The 15,092-nt window shown below is 40.0% G+C and overlaps 1 protein-coding gene and 1 pseudogene across 1 annotated transcript in view; one reads left to right on the top strand and one right to left on the bottom strand.

Annotated features, from left to right (window-relative positions):
- Positions 1-14,303, top strand: part of LOC130839568 (guanylate-binding protein 1-like) — a 66,280-nt pseudogene extending 51,977 nt beyond the window's left edge.
- The window catches only part of KYAT3 (kynurenine aminotransferase 3), a 195,278-nt gene that overhangs the window by 127,439 nt on the left and 52,747 nt on the right, over positions 1-15,092 (bottom strand). The window lies entirely within an intron of this gene.

The raw sequence follows: 15,092 nt of genomic DNA, 5'->3' as shown, positions 1-15,092 counted from the left end.
ATGTATCATAGTAATCTATTATTCTTTTCATTTATTTTATTTACTTGACCTTGATCAAACTTGAAGCAAACCAAAGTGAGCCTTATGTGAGAAAAGTAAACAGAAAATATGAGAATAACAGGCTAATTTCAGAATTGTTGCCTATCTTGGCCACACATATAAGCATTGAGAGTGGGTAGGGAGGGCCATTGACAGGTTTTGCAACTCATAAAATAATGGCTAATAAAGTGATTTTTCTTTAATATCATAGGAAAATGCATTGGTGAGGCTGCTGAAGGCGCCTGTAAACGTGACTAGACAGTATACAACCAAGTCTGACTTTTCGCAGTGGGAAGTCAGAAAGAGGGTGGGAATGGTGTTATCCACAGCTGTGCTATTCGTAAGAGAAGCCAAGTATGAGATCTGATGACAACAGCTTTGTACATAGAGGGTCATACATTATAAGTCTTAGAAAACTCTGGTTAAAGGGGCACACTTTAGCTACTGTCTAAAAAGTTCCTCACCATGACGTGTCATGGAAACAGAATAGCATCACAATCTCAGTTCAGGAGATAGGTTTGAATTCTATTACCTGATCATAATAGCCACCACTATCAAGTGCTTATTTGCTTTACACTCTCATATGCAGTTATATACAATGCCTTATTTAAATTTCACTACACCATGAATTTAACTTTTTCATATAAATTCATGTGCAGATGGATAAACATTTGCACAGGGAAATGAGTAACCTAAGTTTCCAGAGTTAAACAGAGACATCTGGGTTCAGACTCTGTCCATCTGAGTTGAAATCCTGTGCTCTTAGTTACTCTCTGTGGCTTCTACAACGACTTCTAGGGAGACAACCAGAATGACTCCTGGATCGTTGCCCTGGCAGTTCTCCTGAGCGGCATCTTCGTGTACAACAGCATAGGAACCAGCAACCAGCAGGCCATGGACCAACCGCAGTATCCTCTTTGTGGTCCAGACAACACGAAATCTAGGAAAGAACAGCTTCATTTTGTCACCAGTTATAGTGATTGGCAACTGCAGAAGAATTCAGGAGTCCCCTCCTTAGTGAACCCCGTTATGCTCAACATCTCAGTTTACCTCAGTCACCACCAGAAGCCCCAGCCTCTCTGGTCTCACATTACCCTTTGACACTTAGCTGCACAAGGCTCTGTACATCCCCTATCTCACTTCATCTTGTTGAGTCTCAGTCTCCTCAGGAGCTGCCTGTGTGTAATCTGAAACTGACCTTTGTACCTGGAGGGCAGGGAGAGACCAAAGAAAATGGCAGCTCCCTCCAGATAGGCAGGTGGCAGGTTTAATAAGCAAGGGAATTTACTCAGGAGTCTTGTCTTAGGTGGCTGGAAGACAAATGTTAATAGATTTCCACACCCACCCACCAAATTTGAAAAGTTTCTATAGAGGCCTTAACTGGACTCAGCCAATACACAGTCCAGATGGTCTCAGCGCCACATTACTATCTCAAGGCTGTGTCCTTGCACAGCTTCCAGCATGGGGAAGGCAAGTGGTGGGCACATTCCCAGGATGGAGGAGGGGCGAGCAGCCTTCAGTTCCTGGGTCCAGCTCAGGGTCAAAACTGCAGTCGTGTTCGATGACCTCCCCCATCAAATATCCATTGTCAAACCCTCAGCATCCTCTAGAACTCGTGTTCTCATTCAGCAAATCTCCATATCCTTATCGTCTTCTCTAAATAGTTCCTTCCAACTGAGTTCTGTCTATACTCTGTGGACATTATTTCCCCCACAGACTTCTCAAGGAGTCCTAAATGGTGACATTTTTTCTCCCATACTTGCATGTCACAGGTCCCAGAAAGCTTAAGTAACCTCCTTTCTCCTCATGACAGCTTCCAGAGACTTTCTCATTCTCCTCTCATTAAAAAGAGAAACTCCTTCCAAGCACAGGTACTGAGACTACACTATCCTTTGTTGAGGTCACCTACCTACTTCCCTGTAAACACACCCTTCATTTGTTAAACATCCTAGCTCCTAGTTCGTTGTATTCTTAGAGACTTTAACAACCAACAGACGTTCATCTAACACTCTGGTCTCTCAGTCCCCTCACCTCCTCATCTTAATCCTCCACTCTCCTGCTTTACTTAGCTTTCGTCATTATCAGCAACTCCAACATTTCCATAAATGGAATTTCAAGCATTGTGTTAAATTAGCTTTTGTCAAGGTTACCTTCATGGTCCTCTATCTAATGGTTAATTCTCATACTCACTGACCTCTCAGTAGCATTCAGTAAAGTTGATCGCTGCTTCTTTTCTAAAATGCTTGGCCCTTTTGGTATCTAGAGCACCACACGTGCCTAATAATCCACCTTCCTCATTGGCTATAGCTTCTCTGTTTACTTAGCTGCATCTTCTTTCTCTTCTTGGCTTCTAACTATTGTAGCTCTTTGATTCTTGGGCTTCTATTCTCCTTTTCTCAATCCCTCAGGGATCGTATCCAGCCTCAAGGCTTTCACTAGCACCTTATGTCATTTTCCATAACGTTTGTGTAAGCAATCATGACCACTGCTCTCAGGCACAAAATCGTGTCTCTAGTTGCCTACAAGTGTCCATTTAGATGTGTAAGAATCACATGAAACTTAACATGTAAAAAACAGAACTCAATTTTTTTTTTTTTATCAAAAGCACTCTTTAACTATCACAGTAAATTTCCACAGCACTCATACAGCGTTTTGGATCAAAAACTTAGGATTCATCCTGAATGATTCCTTTCTTTATATCGTACAAACTCTTGGTCACAGTCCTGTCAGCTCCACTGTCATAGGTATTTGCCTAGGCTGCCTAATTCCTACCGCTTACTCAGTGATAACTCCAGTCTAAGCTTCCATCTTCTCTCCTCTGGGTTACCTCCTTAACTACCTAAGGATCTCTCTGTTTACACTCTTGCTTCTCACAGATACAACACCTGCCAGAATGATCTTTTAAAAACAAACATCAGGTCCTATTCCCTCTCAGCCCAAAGCTCTCCATAGCTTCCCATTACATGTATTATAAAATTCAAACACTTTCTGTGGTCTACAGGGCTAAGATAGGCTGGACTTTGTCCATTCTAGGACCTCTGCCCTGGCCACGCTGGCCTGCCTGCTGTATGTTAGACACACTCCGTGATTTCCTGTCTGAGAGTTTGCAGGAGCTATTTCCTCTGCTGGGAATATTCCTTCTGTGAGTCAGTGCATAGTTGGCTCCCTCAGTTCATTCAGAGCTCTGCTCAATGAACACCTCAACAGGAATTTACCTGTACCACCACATAAACTAGCACCACATGCAGACGCTCACAGTTGTTCTCTAACCTTTAGCTTGGGTTCCTTTTTCTTCAAGACAATTATGATCAATACTCAGATTTTATTATATTTTGGTTTACATGTTTATCCACTGTCTCCCTCACTAGACTGTAGATGGTATCCTTTTCTCACTCATTGCAATGTTACTGGTCTCTAGGACAGCCCCTGGTTCATAGTAATTGCTCAATAAACGTTTGTGGGATGAGTGAATATACTAATTAAGAAAAAATATTTTAGATAGCTTTTGTGGAATATACAACATTAAAGCTGTTACTCGTTTTCTGCAGTTTTCCTATGTTAGCATCTCAGCCATGTGACAGAGCTGACAGATTGAACCAGGGCAAAATCCTCACCTGGTCAACATGAAGTCAAAGACTCAGCTGACTTTGTAAGCATCTTTCCAGACTTTGTGTGGACTCAGACATTTCTCGCTGGAGCTGGAAGCTAATGGACAACCCATCACTGCTGATGAGTACCTGGAGCATTCACTGATGCTAAAGCCAGGTTACTGGGACTGATGGTTGGCTAACAAAAAAAGAGAAAACAATATCAGAATGACCATTTCTATGTAGGTGCTGAAAATTATAAGTTCGTAACTTTGTTATCCCAGCTGTTCTGTTAGAGGAAATGAAACATTCCTTAGAAGAATCAATGGGATCTAATTTTACGTTACTTCCTTCTTGGAGAAGGAAAGAAATTTCATTTCTCTACCACTTTAATTTTTTGGTCTGATGCATGGTTAGTTAATTCTTACCTCTTTGTATAGGATTTATGCAAATTACAAAGTTGAAGGGTCATATATTGAAGCATTCAGCCCGAAGCTGTACTACTTTTAATTTTTATTCCTCTAGGTACTGATAAAGAAACTAAAAGCTTTAATGAACCTCGGTTGTGCATCTGAAAGTTCTTCGCCGAGAAGAAGTGCTTCATCTTTGACCGCCCTGCTCATAGGAAGTACCTTGCCTACCTGGAGCAGCTACAAGAGGAAGATCTGAACCCTGAATTCAGAGAACAAGTTGAAGACTTCTGCTTCTACATCCTCAGTCATTCCATGGCCAAGACTCTTTCAGGTGGCCTCATAGTCAATGGGCCTCGAGAGTCCCTTTCACTCCCCCTCCTCACCTGGACTTTCCTGTTGCACATTGTAGACAATAGGAGTGGGAAGCATGAGGGTTTACTTCTGACAAATACAGAGTCTAATGATGCCAAGGAAAGCGTACCACAAGGGTCACATTGTGAATTTTACACGGGAACTAAAACTACTTCTGGTGTTATCTAATATTCACACAAACCAAGTGAATACAGGAAGTGAGCTAGAATCCAGGTCTCATGTAGGAACCTTCTCCACCAGCTTCGCAGCTCCCTATTTATGATATTTCCTTCTCGAGAACTACAGGTTGACAAAGTCAGGAAAAGGCAAATACTCCGTGTATGTAAGGCTTTGCCTCTAAGCTTAGAACAGTTGTTTTGCTTATCAGTTCAAAAATATGTGAACTGAGTAGGAATGCCTGCCATGCACCAACCAGTGGGCATAGTGGTGGATTAAAATATTTTAGTTCTAGCCTCATTCCAGCACAATAGAGGCAAAAAATACTTGAATTTAATCATAATGATAAATAGTGATAAGCGCAACAAATCAAAATAATAGGGTGCTATGAGAGAGTACAGGGTGTAGACAGGTGGGAGATAATTTGGATTCTAAGACAGAGAATAATTTTCTCTGAAAGTGACATGTAAGATGAGAACTTAAAAATGAGTAGGGATTGATTGGAAAAGTCCAAATAGCTTTGCAGAGATGATATCACTGGAGATGGCCTGAGACAGGAAAGAACTATGCAACTTCAAGAATGTAAAGGAAAGACAGTGTGATTTGAACAAGAGTACAGTGAATCAGAGTGGAGTTATGGCTGGAGAAGTATGCAGTGAACTGTACCTGAAAGGACTGCTGCATGACCTCAAGGAGTTCCTCCAATGAGAAGATCTTGAAGAATTACAAAGATACAAAGTTATCAAACTTATATTTAAAATAACCCTTCTCAGTGTTTTGTTGATAATGTGTTAGAGGGATGTAAAGGAGCAATGAGAAGACAAGTGATATTTGCAACATTATTACAATAAATGGGGATTCTGCTAGGCTAAGATTGTGGCGCCGAAGATTATCAAAATGGACAGAATCCACACATATTTTGAGTGTCAAATCCGTAAGCCCTGATGATGGAGGACATATGGGTGTGTGGAAGGAATGATAAGGAAGTATCAAGCTTGACTCCAGGGGTCTGAGCTTAAGCAACTGCTCGAATGGATTTTTTCCTGAGAGAAATACCTGGGGAAGGAATAGTTTTCCAGAGTGGATGAAGTTGCTTAGATATGGATGACTTAGTATTTTCCTCTGATGTGTACAAGAAGGGCTATCATCCAGATATTTAAATACACAAATCTAAAGCTTCACAATCAAGCCAAAGCCGGAAATTAAAATATATGTGGTACTTAAAACTATAGAAAGAGAAGAGAAAGCCCAGGACTGGGTCCCCCAAACTGGTAGTTGTAGGGTGACCAACCCCTCCAGTTTGCCCAAGACTTGGATTTCCTAGCATGTAAGTCTTTCAATGCTAAAACCAGAAAATCCCTGGCAATTTGGTCATGCTGTGTGGAGCTCTGATGAGAGAATATCTAGAAAAACCCTCTTATTTAGGCCAGATGCAGGACTAGTGGCCTGCACCACATGTATGCATACGCTCACACATATATACACGTGCTCGTGTATACTTGTGCACTAAACTGTCTCCTTGACCTTTTTCATAAATTAGAAGTGAGGAGGGAAAGGGAAAGAAGGCAGACAAAAGGGACATATAGGAAAGATAAGAAAGATCAAGACCTAATCTCTTGTCCACCAAATATCCTTATTCTAATCCATTCATTCTAACATCTTCCTTTTGGGTGAAGGAAGGAGGAAGAAAGGGAAGCTTTAAACTTCTGTGAACCTAGAGATTAACAAAACATTTCTTCACTATTCATCTCAAAAAATCTTTACAACTATTGTTTGTGACACTTGAAAAGCATACAGCAGTTGATTCAAAAGAATTAACTTTACATTCAGTATTTAAAATAATGCAGTTTCTACCTCTCTCTCACCAACTGAGAGTCACTATTTTTTAAATTCCCTTTTGTAGATCTAGAGAGCCTGGTACTGACCTATGTCAGTGCCATCAACAGTGGGGATCTGCCCTGCATTGAGAATGCAGTCCTGGCCTTGGCCAGGATTGAGAACATGGCTGCAATGGAAAAGGCCATTGTCCACTATGACCAGCAGATGGGCCAGAAGGTACAGCTGCCAACAGAAACCCTCCAGGAGCTGCTAGAACTGCACAGGGCCAGTGAGAAAGAGGCCATTGAAGTCTTCATGAAGCACTCCTTCAAGGATGTGGACCAAGTGTTCCAGAAAAAATTAGGGGTATATGTGCTATTCTGGTTCATGAGAGGCAGAAAAATCTGGGCCTTTCTTGATGTGAGTAGTCCTCCCAGACCCAAAGACAGCAGCCCTCAGTTATATGTACTCATTTGCAATCTTTACTAAAAGAATAGACTGCTCCTAGCCTTATTCCTAGAGACTATGGTGCTGTAACCAACTATGGTTATTACAAATATCCTCTTCTGTTAATTTCCACTCTCTGGATGCCATATTTTAAAGAAACAAGTAAACTGTAAAACTGTATTTGTATATGATTATTTTAATTTATTTTTTCATTAAAAGTTAAAGACACAGTCCCTTCATGTCCCTGATAATAATCTGAGAGGATTCACTTCTTTTTTGAAAACTCTAAAAATATATTGTGTTTAATATAAGGCAACAGTAAAATTCAGAAAGACAGGAAAGAGAAATCATCATAAGAATACAACTTGAAGACACAAGTCTGAGTCCTTCCAAGTTAAGGAAGGATTGTTGCATGACAAGTAATCAATCCCTTGAGAGATGACTATCCCTTCCCTGGCTTGCAAGGGCAGGACTTTACAAATCATACCTTCCTGCATTCAGAGATTCTAATGAAACTAAATAGTGAAGGTCAGCAGACAATGAACACTTATTTTTCTAGATTAAAAAAAAAGCTTGATATAGAAAATCTCTTCATTGATTGAATGTAGGTAAATATGCTGTTCTACTAGGCTTTCTCAACACTGATAATACCTGCGGTACAATAACCATTACCTTCATTAAAATTATACTGAGAACATATGCAAAATGTTATAATTTTACAGAATGTACCAATAATAGTGACCCTTCAATGAGCATTTATGGAAAACTCACTGAATTTAACACTTTACATCACCACATATAATCCTTACATGATATCTGGGAGATGGATATAATTTCCCCTGTTGTACCAACAAGGAAATCTCATTTCATAAAAGCTGAGTGTCACAAAATCACAAAGCGTAGGAACCAGGAACTCCCTACAGGCCTGTCTTACTCGACACTTTTGGTCTAAATGATTCATAAATTAGGGACTTGAAAAGAGAAGTTTCATATGGAACAGTGTATCTGCTTTGAGAATCATGCTCTGAAGCAAGAAAAGTATGGGAAACAAGCTTCAGATAATCACACAGAGAAGTAGATGTATTTTTTTTTTAATCAGCACTGTTTTTAGAATCTCCCAGTATGGTGAGATGTATGGCCCTATTTATCTGCCATAATCTCTGCAGGAGAAGCATTTCCCAGTAATCTGCGTGTGGTTAACAGCATTGTCGTGCCTTACTGTACTATCTGTGCTTTTTTTTTCAACTCACAGGATAGCTTAGAACAAAAGAGAAATGACTTTTGTAAGCAGAATGTGACAGCGTCATCAGATTATTGCATGGCTTTAATTCAGGATATTTTACATCCTCTATATGAACACGTGAAAAAGGGAGCATTTTCTAAACCAGGAGGTTATCATCTATTTATTGAGAAGAAGGACGAACTGAAGAATAAGTATTATCAGGTCCCCAGACAGGGAATACAGGTAAACTACCTGCTAAGTACCATTTCTGGGGACTGGCTGAGGTGACACCTTCAAACCACAGTGGGAACAACCAAAATGTGATTGGTAAACAGTGCCTCTGCCTTTCATTGATCCATTCACTGATTTATTCAATAGGAGAGACTACCATAGGATGAATAGCAGATTCCTCTTTGGAAGCACAGATGGAGCCCCCAAAACTGTTTGTAGAATTTATTCAATAATTTAGTCATTCAATCATCCAACAATTATCTATTCATGACTAACTAAATGCCAGATCTTGTCAAGTTTCTGGAGCTAAGGCAATTAAAAGGAAACAGTTTCTCTCAAAGTATCATCAGCAATAAATAAATTATAGTCTACAGACAAAACTAATAATAATAACAGCTAACACAGATAGAGCTCATTTTTTTTCAGAAAATAAATCGGCTTCACTCAATTAGTCCTCACCAAAACACTATAAAGTACATACTATTAATATCCTCATTTATAAATAAAAAATTGAGACATAGTGCCGGGGTCCAGCCCAGGCAGGATCCAGGGAGTCCCTTGGGAGGGGTAGAGTCGGCGAGAAAGGAAGAGACAGGAGGCAGTGGAATTGCAGAGAAGAGGAGAGTGCGAGTAACTTTAATTTTTGCTTGGGTCTTATATATCTTACATCTTGTTATGTGGCTTTTTCCATTAGGGGCCCCATATCCCTCCCCCAAATGTCCCAGTGACTCCGCCGGGGGCCTGTCCTTAGTCAGGTGATGAGTCTTCTATGTAATCATCAGTTCTCATCAGTGCTTCACGTTCTTGTCCACAAACAATCGAACATTTTTTCCCCATGCATAACATTACCATTCTTGTTTTAACCCTCCAGTGGTTACAAGGGGGAGGGGAACACAGGATAACAATCTCTAAGGGCAGGCCTCTCAGGCGCCACAGGCTTGACGTGACAGACACATTGTTAGCAGGTTAAGCTTAATCAGTGAGCTACATTCTCTAGGCTACGTGACAGCAGACATACAGGACATGGACATAACATAGATACCGTAATATTCCGTTCTTATAAGGGAAGGGTGCATGGGATATTTTATAGGCAGCTTTGGTTTGACGGACCCTCACTTCACCGGAGTCCCTGAGTTCCTATACTTTTATCCTATCCTAAAAACTATGATGATTAGCGTGTGCATCCTGCCAGCTCTCGTGAGGCCGAGGGGGCAGAGGTTTGGGATAATTGTGATTGGGGGAGGCAGCATTCCTGATCACAATGCATGGCCCATTACGGCCGAATTGCCAGCATGGCCCAAGGGTGGGGATAATAAGTTTAAACATGCCTCCATTACCCGGGTCCCCTAAGGGTCTACATGTGATTAGTTTGTGGCCCATAGAATTTCCACACCACCAAGAAAGCGGGGGGAGGGGGGGTAGCCACCATTCTTGAAGGCGGCGTAGGCGCCCCTTCACCCAGAGAGCTCATCATTCCTAGAAAGAGAAGTAAACAGAGGAAACTCATAGTGAAACTAATTCTCGGAGAACTCTGGTACTTCCAGGATGCCTGCCTTGCAGCTCCTTCCGAACCAAGGATGCCTTCACTGGAAATCCCGCCTTGCAGGTTATTCCCAGAGTGCTCGGCCTTGCCTGCGCCTTCAGGCAATCCCCGGACGGCTCCCGGCAACATAGGGGAGTAAAATAATTCACCTGTGAACGTACAGTTAAGAAGTGGTACAGCTGGAATGGAAACTTTTATAGCAGACTCTGTGCTCTTAACTATACGTCTGTGCCAGTATACTCAGGTTATATCAGTTAGAATTAGGTTTGGGTACATATCATTTAAAAAACAAACAAAATAGAACAAAACAAGAGTGGCTTAAAAAGACAAAATTTTTTTCTCTCTTACATATAAGAAGAAAGGCAGCGAGAGTCCAGGCTGCTATGACAACTCCATGACATCCTGTTCCCAGGCCCCTTCCTTGTTCTGCTCCAGCACCTTAGTACCCAGCCTCCATCTTCAAGGTCAATTTATGGGCTAAGATTTCTGCTGGAGTTTCACCCACTACTTCCACATTACTGATGAAAAGGAGAGGGAAAATCAGAAAAATAAAAGGTCTCTGGGTCAGCTCTCTTTAATGTGATTTGCAAAGAGCACCATGTAACACCGTGTAAGAGGTATTGGCCATATTTTAATCATATAGCCACCTCAGTTACCAAGGAGGTTGAACACAAAATGCAAAATTTTATCATGGCCATCAATGTGCCCTGGTGAAAAAAATAAACATCCTGTTGCAAAGGCAAAGGAGGGAATAATATTAGGGTGATTCTGGAAGTCACTATCACAGTGATAAAAAGTGCCCTTAAGAAAAACAAAGTAGACAAGAGGCATAGGAGAGGAAGGAAATGTGGTACTATTTTATATGTAGGTTTTTAAAGAAGGCCTCTCTCGTGAGGTACCGTAGCAGAATCTTCAGAGAAGTCAGGGAGTGAGCCAAGTGGGCATCTAGAAGAAGAATATTTCAAACAACAGAAAATTCCAGAAGGATAAATTGGTTTATGCTTAAAGAATGGCAAGAAATGTGGCAAGAGGGCAGTGAGCAAAGGAAGAGGTGGTAAGAGGTGAGGTCAGAGGGATGTTCAGAGGTCAGAGACTAAACCAGGTAGTATCCTGGAGGCCAGTGTGAAGTGATCTTTTTTAAGGTAATATAACACAACACTAGCTGCTCTAAGGAAAACAGACTATAGAGGAGCATGGGTGGTAGGAAGTAGGGAGACCAATTATGAAGCTAATGCCGTGGTCCGGGCAAGAAGTGATGATGTCTTGAACCAGGGTGCTTGGGAGAAGCAGGTGACAATTGATGGGCTCTGCTTGGTTTTATTTTGAAGTCAGAGCAAACACCATTAGCTGATGATGCTACCTGGGATTTGTGAGGAAGAAAAGATGTGAAAAATAACTGTAAGGTTTTTAACCCATACAATTAGAAGACGAGATTTACTAATTAAATTTCTAAAATTATGGTGACTGAGAATGAAGCAAATTTGAGGGTGGATCTATAGTTGGGTTTTAAGCCAATTTAGTTTGATATGGTATTTAAATTCTAAAATGGATGGTAAAATAAAATTGAATTAAAAATGTACTGCTAGGTTTTACTTTAACCCATAGTCTCTATTTCCTAATTCTAATTTTTCTGCATCAATAGGCAGAGGAGACATTGAAGAAATATTTGGATTCCAAGGAGGATGTGGCTGATGCACTTCTACAGGGTGATCAGTCACTTACAGTAAAGGAAAAAAGAGATCGAAGATGAGAACAGCTGAAAACACTCTAGATAGTTGGAAACCGCTAGCAATGTTAATATTAGCCACATTAGTCCACCTGGAATATTACTATAGCAAGTATAGTTCATCGTTCGGGGGATTTTTTTTAACTGGTATTTATGTTAATCTGTCTTCTGATTACTTAGTGCAAAAATTACCACAAGAAGTTTTCTCTATGAAATAATAATAAAACAAGCAAACAGAAAGGGTAAAAAGCAAAATAAGGCTGTAACAATTTAAATCTCATGCTTTCTGCTTATTTTTCTTCCTAAGTGGAAAGTATAAAGTCTGAATCTGTAGGAGCTACAAAGGAAATGTTGGAGGATATGCAAAAGAAGAATGAGCAGATGATGCAAGAGAAAGAAAGGATTTATCAGGACATGGGAAACAACTGACTGAGAAGATGGAAAAGGACAGGGCTCAGTTAATGGCAGAACAAGAGAGGGTTCTGGCCCTTAAACTTCAGGTATTCGACTGTGTCATCTCCATTGTATCTTCTCCTGTGCTGAATCAAAAATACTGCTTAGCAGAACATCAAAGCTTGAAATCACAAAGGAAAAGAGCATAAAATTCATAACTATTTAAAACTAGTGGATGGCAAAGAAATTTAAAAGTCAAGGGACAAATTGGGAAAAACATTTGCAATATAAGGCAGAGTGAGTGTTATTAGTAAATAAAGGGCTCTTACAAATTAGTTTTTAAAAAATGACTAATATTATCAATAGTGAAAAGGCCTTAGGACATGAACAGGTAATTCACAGGAAAAAAATGTTCAGTCTCATTTCTCAAAGAAATGCAAATGAAACCAAGATTGTATTTTTTACCTGTCAGAGTGGCAGGTGAAACAACAGCTAGTACTTAACTGAGCTCTTTTTGTGTGTCAGTCACTATTTGGTTTTACATTTAAGAGTTACCACCACTCACACATATATAAAACTTTATCGAGTTATACATTTAACATTTGTGCACTTTATGTATGTTACACCGTAATTAAAAAGCTGTTTTGTTTGTAAGCAGTTTGCTCTACAGTCTCTTGGAAACTAAGTCACCATTGTGCTTTGGTGGCCCTGTGTGTTCTCTGCCTGTTGCTTAGGTGTGAGGTGATGGCTTCCATTTGGAGAACAGTTTTGTTCCCAATAAGGCTGATGAAATGTTCTCTTCAACCTTGTGTATTATATTTTTTTACGGCTCTTTGACATCATAAACCAGAAAATTAGGTGTAATGGTCTTTGAAGCAAAAATATTCTTAATGAATCTTCTCTCTCTGTTCTCATAATACTTTAATTGTGCATCCAATATGGTACTTATAAAAAAATTGCCTTGCAAAGTAGCTTGTATTTCTGTGCCTGAGTCCACTACTATGGTAGGAAAGACAAGAAAAGAGTTTGAGTCTTTCATTTGTATTTCCCTCAGTGCCTGGCATGGTGCCTTTCACTTGGAATGTACAATAAATGTTCATGAAACTTTTTTTTTACCGCTTTACGCCAATAAAGTAATACAGCTTAAAAAAAAGTACTGCTTAGAAGTTAGAGCATTAGTTCAGTTTAAGGAATTCTCTAGCCCCAACACTAGTAGACATTTCATTCTCTTACAGCTTCTAGGACTGACCATCTCTGGTTACTAAAGATTCTATAAAATCTCATAGAATCCTTCATTAATAAGTCACTAATAAACCATAGCTATTCATTGCCAGGCACTGCACAGTGGCTTTACAGACATTCTGTGATCAAATCCACATGTCATTTTTCAAAAGAGGAAATTGTCAATTCATGAGAGATAAGTAACTTTTCTGGGTCCTTCCTTGTGGAAAAATATCTGGCCTTTCTTACCTACTGACATTCTTTCTGCCATACCTTGTATGACTTTATTTCTGGAGACACCCTAATGAGTAGTAAGATTCATGACCATCTACACAATTAACCACATAATTAAATACTCAGGCTGCCAGTACCTTCCCATTCTCCAGACCCTACCTCAGTCTGTTGAGTCAGGATGTCCACCCAGAAATACAGTATGGACCAGGGCAGGCTTGATCTCCTAGACTTATTTCTACCATCTCTGCTATCAAATCTTGGAAACTTGTACTGAATTCCCTGATCAAACATCTGCTGTGATTCTGAATCATGAAATAACCTTCCTATTGGAGTTCATCCAACTTTCTTGCCTTCTTAGATGTGTATGTGGGAGTTCACACTGCATAGATGAGTTGAGGAGGAAAAATGTCAGTTTTTCCAGAGAGACTGTGTTACATCTGGGTGAAGGAGGTCGAGAAAATAATTCTGGGTCACAAATGTTTTAGAAACTATAAGAGTAGAACATTTCTGCACCTAAAACAAGTCCAGAAAAATTTGGACAGGCATAGGAGACTCAAGAAAGAGTGATGTAATCGAAGTAAAGGGAGGAAAAATTTCAAATATAACTTTCAAAAACTCATGAGGAATTAATGTAGGTATGAAATAATTTAGAAAACGTGGGAAACATTTTAAGTTGTGTGAGTTCAGTTTCCCCTTTCCCTTTTAGGAACAGGAACGACTTCTCAAGGAGGGATTCAAGAAGAGGAGCATGAAACTTCATGAAGAGATGAAAGCTATCCAGAAGCGAAACAGTGAATCATTGAGTGTAACATACTCTAAAAACCCAAAGAATATAATTTCCTAACCAGCTTCTGTTTGCTGGGAACAAGTTAAATGTGCATCTTCCGAATGTCAAACAATTGCCACTAAACTAAACTTGAAATCATGAGAATTGCGTTTTCATTTATTCATAAAATTTGCAAGGATGAAATAAAGTATGAAGGCAGTGTTTTACCTACAGAGTGATTCAATTTATTCTTAATTATAGTACTAATGATTAACGTGACCTCTAACTGGATCCTATATTTGAAATCATGAATATTGACTCGAGAGAGATTGAAATTGTATTGAAATCATGAATATTGACTCGAGCGAGATTGTAATTGTATACTTGGGATGCATTTTACAATGGGGAGACAGATTCTGTTCAAGGTAGAATTTTCCCCACGCATACACCACCCCCTCTAGATATCCTCAGCCCCATGCTTTTACTCAAGAATTTACTTTGGTCCTAGGATAGAGTTGCAGTGTAGTGAACATGGGAAAAATATAATGGGAGTGAACAAAGCCCATTTGCACAAAGCCATGGAGCACAGTTAAGCATCACTCCTGCCAAGTGGTCATTGGGTAACATAATGACTTCCAATAAGGGAGATCTGGGACAATTAACTTCAGGGTGGAGATGGTGTAAAGTTCTCCACTGCGTGGAGGTTACATTGCTGTGGCCACTCATGGGACTCCTGGGCACTGGGAGGGGGTGTGCTTGTGCCTCTGCAAAATATGAGGGTGAGTCAAAAATTATCCACACTCTAGCTGTAAAATTTATAGAATTTTTAATACAACCAGGGTGCGGACGATTTTTGACTCACCCTCTTAGATGTAAGTGGAAGTTCAAACTTCTCTCTCTATAAAATCCCTCTAGATAATGACT

The sequence above is a fragment of the Hippopotamus amphibius genome, chromosome 1 (assembly GCF_030028045.1).
Source record: "Hippopotamus amphibius kiboko isolate mHipAmp2 chromosome 1, mHipAmp2.hap2, whole genome shotgun sequence".
Taxonomy (NCBI): Eukaryota; Metazoa; Chordata; class Mammalia; order Artiodactyla; family Hippopotamidae; genus Hippopotamus; species Hippopotamus amphibius.
This window is presented reverse-complemented; position numbering and strand designations above follow the sequence as displayed.